The 12,784-nt window shown below is 39.9% G+C and overlaps 1 pseudogene; it reads left to right on the plus strand.

Annotated features, from left to right (window-relative positions):
• Nucleotides 1-9,200: 9,200 nt before the first annotated feature.
• On the plus strand, nucleotides 9,201-10,506 carry LOC140857159 (ethylene-responsive transcription factor ERF105-like; annotated as a pseudogene).
• The last annotated feature ends 2,278 nt before the right edge of the window (nucleotides 10,507-12,784 follow it).

Below are 12,784 nucleotides of genomic sequence, written 5' to 3' on the forward strand. Positions count from 1 at the left end.
GACTCTTTATTTGATAGCCATCCATCTTTAGATGGTGGCCATACATGCGTGCACATCATCCTGTGATGCTTTGTATGCATCCATACTTACCAAAAATATATATAAAGCTGCAGGACATTGTATTTGTATTTGTGTATGTCTCCAATCTCCTCTCTGTCATCCATTTCCCTCATCATATCCGCATAATCTTGAATATGTGATGTTGAGGATCTGGGTAGTATTCCGAGGATCGCAACCTCCTCTTATCAGAATGAAAAAAAAAAAAAAAAGACCGCAACCTCTCGTTGTATGATTGGATGCTTTTTGTATACCATACTCTGCACCATAAAATGATGTGACAGCATCTTGGACAAATTGGACATAACCGACTAAAGATAGCAACAAAATGAGTGGAATAAACTAAAGTCTGTCACAACAAGCGAGTTTACAGTGATGGCAGCCCATGGTGGTAGGTTCGTGAACTCTGGCAAACTGGATGTTGGCCTGGTGCAAGTGGGCGGCATCAAGCTCACTTGCCTTTATTCGTGGATAAGCCATCGTTCTCAGAAGGTTCCAAGTTGGAGTAAAATATTCTGAGAAAAGTTTTACGCGTTGCACTCGCCACGGTGGAAGGACATCCGTTCACCTCAATGTTGCTTAAAAGCAAAGGCAGGACGCAAACCAGCGGGAGCCGCTTCCACGTTCTTTTGTCTTATCCGTTGCATTCGTTAAGTTGGATATATTCGTGCTAGATTTATATTATCATTCCACTTTCAATCAAAAAAAAAAAAAAATTGCGCCCTTGGTATAAATCCCATCCCATCTTTAGTCCAATAAACAAATCCTTATCCTCCATCCCATGTGTTCCAAAAAAAAAAAAAAAAAATGCAGCTATCTGAAGAATGGTATGTTTGTACAGGTAGGCTGTGAATGGGCTCAGAGTTCTATGAATCATTTTTGCATTGTGAATGCAAAGATATAGCGAAATCAAATCAGTTATATACTTCTAGATATAGGTTAACACTTTCCAAATCCACACAAATCTGGGCTAAGTTCAGGGTAAGCATTAAGTGAATTATATTTAATTCACTTGTCTCCCCTTGGGAGAAGTTATCCCTTTACTCTGCCTCTGTCCTTTCTTAAATTAAATATCAGCGCTTAAATACTTGATAATTCAAGATATCTAAATATTTATGACAAGCATTATTGGCGAATCCATTTATCAATTCAGGCTTCTATATAAACAACACAGCAAGAAAAGGTTACTGAATGAATCATTTGCATTGCGTGTCTGTGATGGATCTTGGCAAAATAATCTTAATACTTGTCATGTTCTTTTCATATAACTAGTTCATGCATCCTTATGGATTATCATAAGTAGTTTCCACTGTTGCAATTCAAGTGATTCTGTTGATGTTCCTTTTCTTTTAAAACAAAAAGTTCATCTTGTAGGATAAAATGGGATATACAATAGCAGATAGCTGTCCCCAGGTAACAAGCCACAGAAGCCAAACACAAATTGGACAACAAATCCACTTTCATTGATGCATTATTTATTAAAAACCATGTATGGAATTCATAGATGATCCCAACCTCCAAAAGTTGGTAAAATGCTTTATCCCAAAGAAACCATGGGGAAGGTAGTACTGTTTTATCTTTAATTGCTTGCACACCACAGCATTCCTTTTTTCAGGAGAAAAACACTATAGAACTCTTCTCAAGTCTTCTTATGGAATCCATCTGGCAACTCTGGTGCATCATGATGCTAGATGATTTGATTCTTGGCTAATAGCACATCATTTTTGTGCACTAACCCTCAAGAAAAGAATTTCCAGTGTGGACATCGTTTTGAGCAATTTGTAAGCATGGTTGTCATGGTCCCAAAATGAGTGGACCACTCCAACCGAGCTGACCGAGAATTCCACCTTACAATTAAGAGTGGCAGGAGCCCATCGTACTTGGTTCCTGAACTAAACGAAAATGGGTGGAAGCTTGGAGCAAAAGGGCCACACCAGCTCACTCTATGGATAAGTAATAAGTCTCTTTCAAGGAAAAGGCAGTCTTCATTCATTCAAAAGAAAACTGCTCCATTTAAATATATTCACCAACTTGTCTCCTCTTATCACAGCAAAGACACGAGGCAGTAACCTCATATCAATCTAATGCTCTCTTTATCAGCCTTCGCAGGATCAGAGTTGAATCAAATATTTTCTACTCTCTGTTCTTCCATTCAGACAAGAGGCAATAGCCAAAACCTAATCCATATCTTAAAAGATAATTTCAGAAGCATCGTCGAAGCTGTTTATGGATCATAGCTTCTTCAATCACGACAAATACCTTTACCTCATTACCATAAAAATGATTGTTTGACGTTGAACTAAGCTTAGTATCAAATAAAAATGACATGAAATTAAGCTTCTTTGTTAGTGATGCATGCATCTGTTAGATAATAAAAAAAATGAATGTATCAGCACGTTTACATAAAAATAAATATATTATCAACAGATTAGTTTTTGTTTATATATACGGGAAAAAAAAAAAAAACCGTCTCCTCTCATCACAACAAGGACATGAGACAGTGACTTGATACCAATCCATTGTTCTCTTCACCTTTCTCTGCTGGATAAACAGTTGGAATTTAATATTTTCACATTATATTCTTCAATGCAGACAAGAGGCAAGAGCGAAAACCAAATCCATCTCTTAAAATATTATTTCAGAACCACCATCAACGTCGTTTGCAGATCATGGCTTATTAAGTCGCAACAAACACTCTTTACCACAGCACTGTACCAAAAAAAAACACTCTTTATCTCAGCACCATAGCATTAATTAGTTGACACAAAATAAAACACTTTTATTAGTGTTGCAATCCTATGAGATTGTTAAACACCACCATTGCAGCATATTTACACTTTAAGAAGAAAAAAAATGTGAGAAAGAAAACTACATCAGCGCATGACATAAAACCTGTACCCTCTCATCCCAGCAAAGACATGAGGTAGTGACCTAATACTAATCCAATGCCCTTTTTTTTTTTTTTTTTTTTTAAGGTACATACAGACGATCGTACCATTCTGATATGAGAGCAGCCAAAAAAATTAAAATATAAAAATTTCTGCAGGACCAACGAAATATTGTCATCCTATCGTCAAGTCCAATCTTCAAAGTACTCTGCAATAAAAGATGCAATCCAATCTGCTGTGCTATTCATCTCTTGATAAATATACCTCATCATCATTGCAACAGAGAGGCGAAACACACTCTGGATGTTAGAGAAAAATAGATGGGCTTCTAGCTGTCTCATTCTATCATAGATCCATTCAATGACGGTGCAGAGTCATTCTCGATGAAAATCTTCTCCGTCCGCAGTTCTTGTTTGGCAAAGATGAAACTCGGTTATCGGAACTGAAGGCCAATGCCTTTTTTACGTGCTTTTGTTGGATCAAAATTGGAGTCAAAAAAACTTTCTACTCTCTGTCCTTAGAGATAGATGAGAAAATGCCAAAACCTAATCCATATCCCTAAACACTAAATCTAATCCATATCTTTGCCCCATAACCATATAATGCATCGAAGTGATGTGACATTATGGGTTTTCTACAGTAGTACAAACCTATAAGATTGTAAAACACTGGACTCTTCTCGGCATGCTAGTTTGCCTACAACCACTGATAAGTTTGTAAAACACTGGACTCCTATGAAAATTATAGTGAATGTTACATATGTGATAAGTTTGCCTACAAACACCGATTGGATTTGTAAATTGCAGTCAACATCAGTCTACAAATCCAGTCTCCCACCATAACAAGGTGACATGACATTATAGAAGACACTATAGAAAAAGTAAAGCTACTACACGTCAATCCTAGCCAGAGGATGCTAAAGGAAGGTTGTAAATGGTTTAATGTTAGACTATCATTATGGTGCGATTCATTTTTAACGTTCAATCAAATTTATGGTTTTAGGAACTCCGAGCTAGTGCTCTGAACCCGATCAGAATCAAAATCTAAGTGAATTGGAATGAAAATCAGAATAACCAAATTTTCTGATGCATTTGACTCGTGATTGGGATTGGAATCAAAGAGGAATCAAATTTAAGTTTTGAAGGATTAGAGATTCTCATTCTTCTACAAAAATCGAACTTGAAATGAAACTCTTTTCTGACCAATCAGCTGGAATGATGTACCGAATTTTCCTTCCAATGGTGTTGGAAATAGTCGCACCAGCATCTGAACCTACAAGATCAGTCAAATCCCTCCTTCCGCTCGACAAAGCAGTTGTCAACCCGAGTTCAAAGGTGTCGAGAAGCCCAAACTTTGACCAAGTTTTCTTAGTCTCTCTTCTCTGGTCGGTATTGGGGGGCATTCATTGGACCTAAAATAATTGGGATGAGTGCAAGGTTTGAAATTTTGTACATACATAGCAACTGACCAAGGACTCAAATTGCAATGTGTTTTATTGCATTTCAGTTTGTCAAGCAAGCATTGAAAGCTACAGGCTTGAGCCTAAAAATTTCTATCCACGATCCCAAACTGCTACATATTGACTTTGCCATTAGCCCAAGAACAAAAATGGGCGGGTATGCGTCACACCTATGCATCACTTTCTTCTAGTAAATGGCCTTTTGCGATATCGTGGATGGTTCCATGCACGCTTATGCAAGGCTAGCAAGGAGTGGAAGAAAACAGTTTGGATCTAAGAAGGGGAATGGTTGCTTACTTGAAGGTTGGGTTCAGTTGCATCTTTTATTCAAAAAAAATGATTCTCTTCCTCCACCTCTCTTTTTCCACGACATCAATCGTTGGATCGTGCAAAGACTATTTCAAGATATGTGTAGACAGTAGAAAAAAAGATTAAATGCTCTAAAATTTATGAGAGATGCAATCCAAAGATTGCCATCACAAAAATAAAAAGATCGATCATTTTTTTGCATGAAAGATACCATCCGGATCAGATGCGGACCTCTTCCTAACAAATTGATGGAAGGGAATATAATTATTCTGGATAAGTCATCATCCCTGGGAGTGGAATATGGTTGAAAACACGTGCTCGTGATCCCATCGATCACTTAGCTTGGATGCTACGTTCTCGTGCGCGCGAGCAACCTCAGTGGCTTCTCGCCCTGCTAAGAATTGACTTTTCGTGCAAGCATCCGTCAGGCGTTGTCGGATGCCCCAACTCCACGCATCAAGAATTACTCCCATGCAACCAAGCGCACCCGGTTTTTTCCAAATATCCAACGGCTCCCATGAATTAGAAAGAGACCCATCCACTTGTGTTGTTTGGGTGCTGAGGGACGGCACCGGTGCATGTGCATGCACCCGTCCCTTCCCGTGGAGCCCAAATTGGTCCGGATGCCTGACGTCCCGTTCCCCTCTATCAACTGGATGCAAGTGGCTCGCCGCATTGAATGCGCCAGATCCAAGCCGGGCCCACGTGCTCCCAACCACTGTTCCGATAGCGGCATTGTCCGTTATAGCACTGGGAATGAATCCCTGCGGTACTTAAAAAAAAAATTATAGAATACAATACACGCTTCGAGGATGTCCATCACAAAATGAATGACTGCACGTGCATAATATTAAAATAAAAAAATAAATAATTTTATAAATATTTAAACTATTTAAATAAATATTATATAATATTTTATATATATATATAGAGAGAGAAAAATCCAACGATAGTTTTTGAATATCAGAAAGGATCTCGTACCTATAACACTCATTGGCACATATTGCTATCCATCGTCATGTAATTTTTGATAATTATTTTAAATTTTTATAATATTAAAATAATTATTTTTATATAAATTATTATAATAATATTATCATTGTTTTCATTACGCTTTGATTAGAGAATATTATTTTCTTTCCGACTAAATAATCTCTAGGTTTAACAGGAAAAGTTGATGCAAAAAAATAATTTTTTAAATATAATATATTATTTAAAAAAATGATGCAGTTACGATTTACAATAATATGTTATAACAACCCCTATCTTTTTCTTTTTTTTTTATTATATATAGAGGACCTAGAAACTATTATAACAATCTTGATAGCCTCTTACTATATTTTACAATATCAATAACTAAAATTAATAATTTATTTTTAAATTATATATATATATATATATGTGTGTGTGTAGGGAGAGAAATTAGAATCAGATCGATCAAATTTGCATACAAATCCGATCAAATCAAAACTATATAATAGGGGTCCTACATCAATAATTTGAATCATTAAATGTGGTCTACTATTTCAAACTGTTTGCACACAAAAAATTATATGATTTGGAGATCTTTAGTTTATGTATCAAATAGTCAAAAATTAGATGATCTAAATAAAATTGAATTAGATATATTTTTTTATCATTTGATGCATAGATTAGAAATTTTCAAATCATATAATTTTTTTATTTATAAGTAATTTTGAGATAGTAGATCACATCCAACAATTTAGATTATCATTGTAGAAATTTCATTGTCCAATTTTGACAAACCAATGAGTCCAAATCTGATCGACCTTATCCAAATCTACCCCTATATGTATATATATATCTACATATGTATGTATGTGTGTATGTGTGTGTGTGTGTGTGTGTGTGTGTATATATATATATATAGATCTTAGATGATATAGTTTGCACCATTCCTATCATTTTTATCACTACTATCAAAGTTAATTTTGAGAAACTCCGAAGGAGGAAGCTCCTAAAAACTAAAAAGAATCTTCTGAATCACTGTAGAAAAATCATGAGAGTCTCAAAAATCTAAGACATCAAAGGATGAATTAACAGTGTTGAAACAATCACATTTTACAGCTAAACAAATAACTCACTGTAATATTCGATATGCAAATATAATCATGATTTCAAAAATCAAATTATTATTAGAAAGCTAGATTTAATTGGCAATATACATCATCTTATCTTAGATAACATTTGCAAATAAATTCAATGAAGTACTATTGCTCATTTTTCAAGACCGCCATCCTCCATCCTTCAAATCAACTTCATCATTTTTCTGTTCATCATTGTCATTTCGTACGTTGCATGTACATCCACATTTTCACTGTACGTAATTGGAATAGCTTTAAAATCGTGTCTCATGTGGTCAATTCTAGATATCAAAGTCTCGCCTAATAAATTTTTTATATTTTCATTTTTATCATCTTCCTATCTTTTTTATATCTATCCTGCAAAGAAATAAATATCGTCAACTACCATATGTACAATTGAGAAATCAAGACCACTCCTAAGAACATTTGATTTGTATTTTTTAAAATTCTAATTCCCTTAATTTCTTCTCTATCCATCTATCTTCTATATATATTATAATTTTTTTTAAAAAAAACTCTTGCTCCGCAAGCATTGCGTACCATAACTTATGCATAAATTATAATTATATTATAATAATTTGAATTTTTTTAAATAAATTATATTTATAGCTTCTGAATTAAGATAAAATTTTTTAAATGATTCCTAAATTTTACTCTCCTAACTTTCTGAACCGTTTTAATATTGTCCTTGGGTGGATTCCGATCATTTTATCCCATCGAAAGGCTAACATGGAAACCTCCAGTGTTGACCCGGCAAAATTCAATATTTACGTGATAAAATTCAGTATTTACATGATATTAAAAATTAAAAAAAAATTGCTACCTTCTCTCTCCCACATGCCCTTCCCCATTGCGGCTGGCCCTCCACCCCGTGCCACCCCCTTCTCCTCCACGATCGCACCATCGTCGACCGCCATTGCAGTCTCCCCTCCCCGACCATTCCCCACCCCATGCCACGCCCCTTTCCTCTTGCGACCACGCTGCCCCCCTTCTCTGCTGCAGCCTCCTGCCACACCTCTCCACTACAGCCCCCCTGCCACTCTTCTCCGCCACAGCCCTCCAGCCTCCCCCTCCAACCATGTCCCGTCATGCCCTCGTGTGCCCCCATGATTGAAGATGAAGGCCTGAGGGCTGGCAGTGGGAACCGCAGGCGTACGTAGAGGTGACAGCTTCGGGATTGGAGGCAGCGACGGTGGTGAAGGGCGCGGTCGGCGACACAGAGGTGGAGGACGACGTCGCGATGCCGGCAAAGAGGAAGAAAAGGATCAGAGCCACCATCGTGACAATGGCCTGGAGGACAAAAGAGAGGACACGAGCGCCGCCCTTGGGCTTTGCCGGTGGTTGGTGTAGATGCATCGCGATGGAGGGAAGAGAACCGATCCTCTGCACCAGGGCGGGGCGGGATGGGGTGGGGTCGAGGGGGCACCAGCACACAACCCACCGATGCCGGAGAGGAGGGTCAGGGCGGGCATGGTGCAGTTGGAGGGGGTGCAGTTGGAGGGGGCAGGAGTGCGGCCGGAGGGGGTGTGGCAGGGCGGGGGGGCGCCAGGGCGAGCAAGGGTGCGGCTGGAGTGGTTGGTCAGAAAGGAGGAGGAGAAGAAATATAAAAAAAAAATAATAATAAAATATTATTTTTTACGTATTAAATTTATAAAAAATAAAAATAATATATTATTTTTTATTTCAGATCAATATCGATGACCGCCACATAAACACCGATGACTATCACGTAGGATTTTCAGTGTGAGAAAGATACCGAAAATGAGTAAAAAAATAATATTAAAATGATTTAAAAATTTTAAAAATTTAAATTTAAATTTTTATAATTTAAAAATTATTTTAAAAAATTTAATATACTTTGAGGATTACAGATATTATTATTATTATTATTATTATTATTATTATTATTATTATTATTATTATTATTATTATTATTATTAAAAGGGGCGTCTGCTTGGTTTTAAGATGAAGAGCATGACGAGCTCCCACCATTGGTGACGTTACGGGCTTTCAACCTTCTCGGAAGTTCCCAAACCAAAGAGCGCCCACATCCCATGTCATCATTGCCTACCCTTTACCCCATCCTTTTCTCCCCTCAAGGTCGGACGGGGACTGTATCTTTTGCGCAAAAGAAGGATTCACATTATTCCTTAACGCGAATCCGCGGTGTTGGGAGTGCTTTGCGATCTGTGCGTTAACCAATCCAAAGGCTGATTCCGCGAAAGGAGATAAATCGTTCTTTCGTGCCAAAGATACAACCCAGCCCTCAAGGCCCTCCGCCTATACACGACAAACAACTCCACTTTCCTCCACCCAACCTCGAAGGCCCTCCGAACGTCGCCCTGCCTTTACCAAGCAAAAAAATTCAAAACCGTCACTCCTCCCCCCTCCTTTAAATCTCTCTCGCTCCCTCCTCACTCCTTCATCCACTCCACCTCCCTTCCATCTATTTTGCTCTTCCATACGTATCTTCATTCTTCTACTCTTGATTCTTTGACTCTCATCATCATCATCATGGCATCCATCGGCGACGCCGTCTCCACCCTCGACCTCATCCGCGAGCACTTCCTCGGAGACCCCACCATCTCCCTCGACGACCTCCTCTTCTCCCCTCTTCCTCCTCCCTGCGCCCCCAACGACATCGCCGTCGCCGACTACCTCCAGGTCACCCCCCCTTCACCAATTCCTCCGGTGGACAATCATCTTACCGCTTCGCCGATCCAGTCGCCCCCATGATCCGGTTCCCCGGCGACTTGCCTCAGGCCTCGCCACCCTCCGACCGCCACCCGTCGCTCACCATCTCCCTTCCCCCGGTCCGGAAGGTCGAGCTCGAGTGGACGGAGGTCGCGCCGACGGAGAAGCCTGCGGAGTATGACGACGGATCTAGGTACCGCGGGGTGCGAAGGCGGCCGTGGGGGAAGTTCGCGGCGGAGATCCGGGATCCGAAACGGCGAGGCTCCAGAGTTTGGCTCGGGACCTTCGACACCGCCATCGAGGCCGCGAGGGCCTACGACCGCGCCGCCTTCCAGATGCGCGGCTGCAAGGCGATCCTCAACTTCCCCAACGAGATCGGCAGTGCCAGGCACTGGATGCCTCCCCCTCCGGCACCGCTCGAGGCGGCGGCGGGGAAGAGGAAGAGGGAGAGGGAGGCGGCGATCGCGGCCGCGGAGGAGGAGCCTGAGGAAGTGGAGAAGAGGCCGGTCAAGAAGGAGAGGTCTCCCGATATTGAGGAGGCGGTGGAGGAGAATATTCCGTCGCCTTGCCCCTTGACGCCGTCGAGCTGGGAGAGCGTCTGGAATGGAGCCGACATGACGGGGATCTTGAACGTGCCGCTGCTTTCGCCGTTATCTCCGCACCCGTCGATGGGATTTCCGCAGCTCATAGTAAGCTAGGGAGTTAGGGGCCGCCGTTGGACTTCCGAGCAAGCTTCTAGAAGCAAAGCTTTATAAGAGCTGAGTTGAAGGGAAAAAGCGAAGGAAAAATATAAAAATCAGAATCGGTAGACGTAAGCAGGCGTGATTCTCGGATTCGTTTATTCTTTTATTGACTTGATGTTGTGTCTGTGTTTAAATATATATTTTGTTATGTTGGGGAATCCAGATGGAAATATCCCTGGAATGTGGTTTGATATGTAATGAGATTTCCAAAAGCTTGGAGAAATATATCTTGATTTGTTATCTCAAAAGAATTTGTATCCAATCTTACCAAATATTGGCCTTGGAATTCCAATGATACATGGGTTGTAAATTGAATCCAAATTTTGAAAAGGCAATTCAAGAAATTTGGCAAAAGAGAAAAAAGATGCTTTTAATTTCAAAGTGTGAGAATATGTTTGCAATTTTTTCTTTATATCTTCCTGGTTGTATCTTTTCATTTTTTTATAATTTTATTAAATATTTTAATTATGAAAACAAAACATATAGTGGCACTAATAATTATAAGAGTTCATGATTTCCTGCTAAAATTATAACTTTTCATTTTTGCTATAACTTTATTAGACACTTTAATTATGGAACATATGGTAGCATTAAGTATTATAAGAGTAAAGATGTATGCTAGCACTAAATAATCTGCTATATAGACTTCAAAATTATTCGAAAAAGTATTATGTTGGCTTCAAGATATCAGTTTAGTGGTATAACTAGCTAAAAGCTAAAAATATTTATTTGAGAAAATAGAGGTGTTAATCGAGCGCATATCCGGCTTTGCAACTTGAGCTAAGTAGGTTTTACCAATTATGCTGGACTCTTACATCTGTCACTGTACTCTTTTAATGTTGTCAAACTATTTTCCTTAATGGCTTTACAAATTGAGCTAGTTGGTTTTACCAATGATGCTGGACTCTTAAACAAAAGCCAAATAGGATCGGTGCAGCCTACGCATCCTAAAGTATTTTGCATTCATGATTGATCGCACTGTCGAGAGATAGATGGCTATCAAACAACGTGCGCTGGGTATCACAAGACACATGCTCATGGACTCTTTATTTGATAGCCATCCATCTTTAGATGGTGGCCATACATGCGTGCACATCATCCTGATGCTTTGTATGAATCCATACTTACCAAAAATATATATAAAGCTGCAGGACATTGTATTTGTATTTGTGTATGTCTCCAATATCCTCTCTGTCATCCATTTCCCTCATCATATCCGCATAATCTTGAATATGTGATGTAACACCCCGGCCCAAAATTGGGCCCAGAATCAGCCACGGCCCATAAAAAAAAAAAGGGGAAACGGAAGGAGACTCCCGAAGGGAGTCTTCTTCTCCGATGAATCCCGATTGGAGAAGAGTTCTAGGACTCTTAAAATTTCAGGATCCTCTATGAATAAGCCTCCCCTCTCCCTCTCAAACCTTCACCGGTGATCTTCAAGCTTAAATTTTCCTCTTTTCTCCGTAGAACCCGCGGCAGCCTCTTCTCGTGTTCATCTCAAAAACTCGTCGGAGACCTCACCGGAGTCAGAGGTAAACCGTCTTCTCCTTTCTCTCTTCCTTCCCCTCCTTTCCATGGCCTCGTGCACCCTCGCCGGCCGTCGGGATCGTCGAAAAATCCATGAAAAGGGCGAATCCTGTTTTGCTCTGTTTCGGCCGGACTCTTCCCTCTCTTTTCCGGCCACCGGCGCCGCCGGTTGCGGCATCTCATTCTCGAGATCAGACCCTCATCTCTCTCTCTCTCTCTTTCCTGAAGGTATTGGCCGCCGGTGACCGATCAATGATCGAAAAATAAAAGAAAAGTAGCGATCCCCTGTTTTTCGATCTCTTCTTGATTCTCGCCGGCCGAACCTTGCCGCCGACCGTCCCTTGCTCCACCGTCGCCTCCACCTGCTGCCGGACCTCCGACGAAGCCGCCGTCTTCGCCGGAGTCGAGCCACTGAACCCTCTCTGGTCCTCCCCCTGTTTTGGTCCAAGGGAGGCCGCGGGAAGAAGAAGGAAAAGAAAGAAAAAGAAAAAGAAAAAGAAAAAGAAAAGGCAAATGAAAAAAAAAATGAAAAAAAAAAACAAAAGAAAATAAAAATAAAAATAAAAAAGAAGAAGGAGAGAGAGAGAGAGAGAATTTTCCTCTCTCCTTTCTCTATCTTTTCTCTCTCCTCTCTCTACCTTCTCTCTCTATATTTTCTCTCTCTAGATTCTCTCTCTAAATTCTCTCTCTAGACTTTTCTCTCTCTTTATGAATTTTTTCTCTCTAGAGTCTTTCTCATTCTTTGATTTCATCACAGACCGTAGAATAAACTTGAGATGAAAATAAGATGATCTGAGATTGCTCCGAAATTCGTGCGGTAGATCTGATCCCAATTCGATCCTATTCGAAATTTGTAACACTTGATTCATATTGAGTCACCTTGATAGGACCTCTAATGATCTTGATCATGAGTGCCTCATCGGAAGGATACGAAGGTTTCTCTCTCTACTTTCTCTCTTTAGAATTTTCTCTCTCTTCATGGATTTTCTTTCTCTATAAGTC

The sequence above is a fragment of the Elaeis guineensis genome, chromosome 4 (assembly GCF_000442705.2).
Source record: "Elaeis guineensis isolate ETL-2024a chromosome 4, EG11, whole genome shotgun sequence".
Taxonomy (NCBI): Eukaryota; Viridiplantae; Streptophyta; class Magnoliopsida; order Arecales; family Arecaceae; genus Elaeis; species Elaeis guineensis.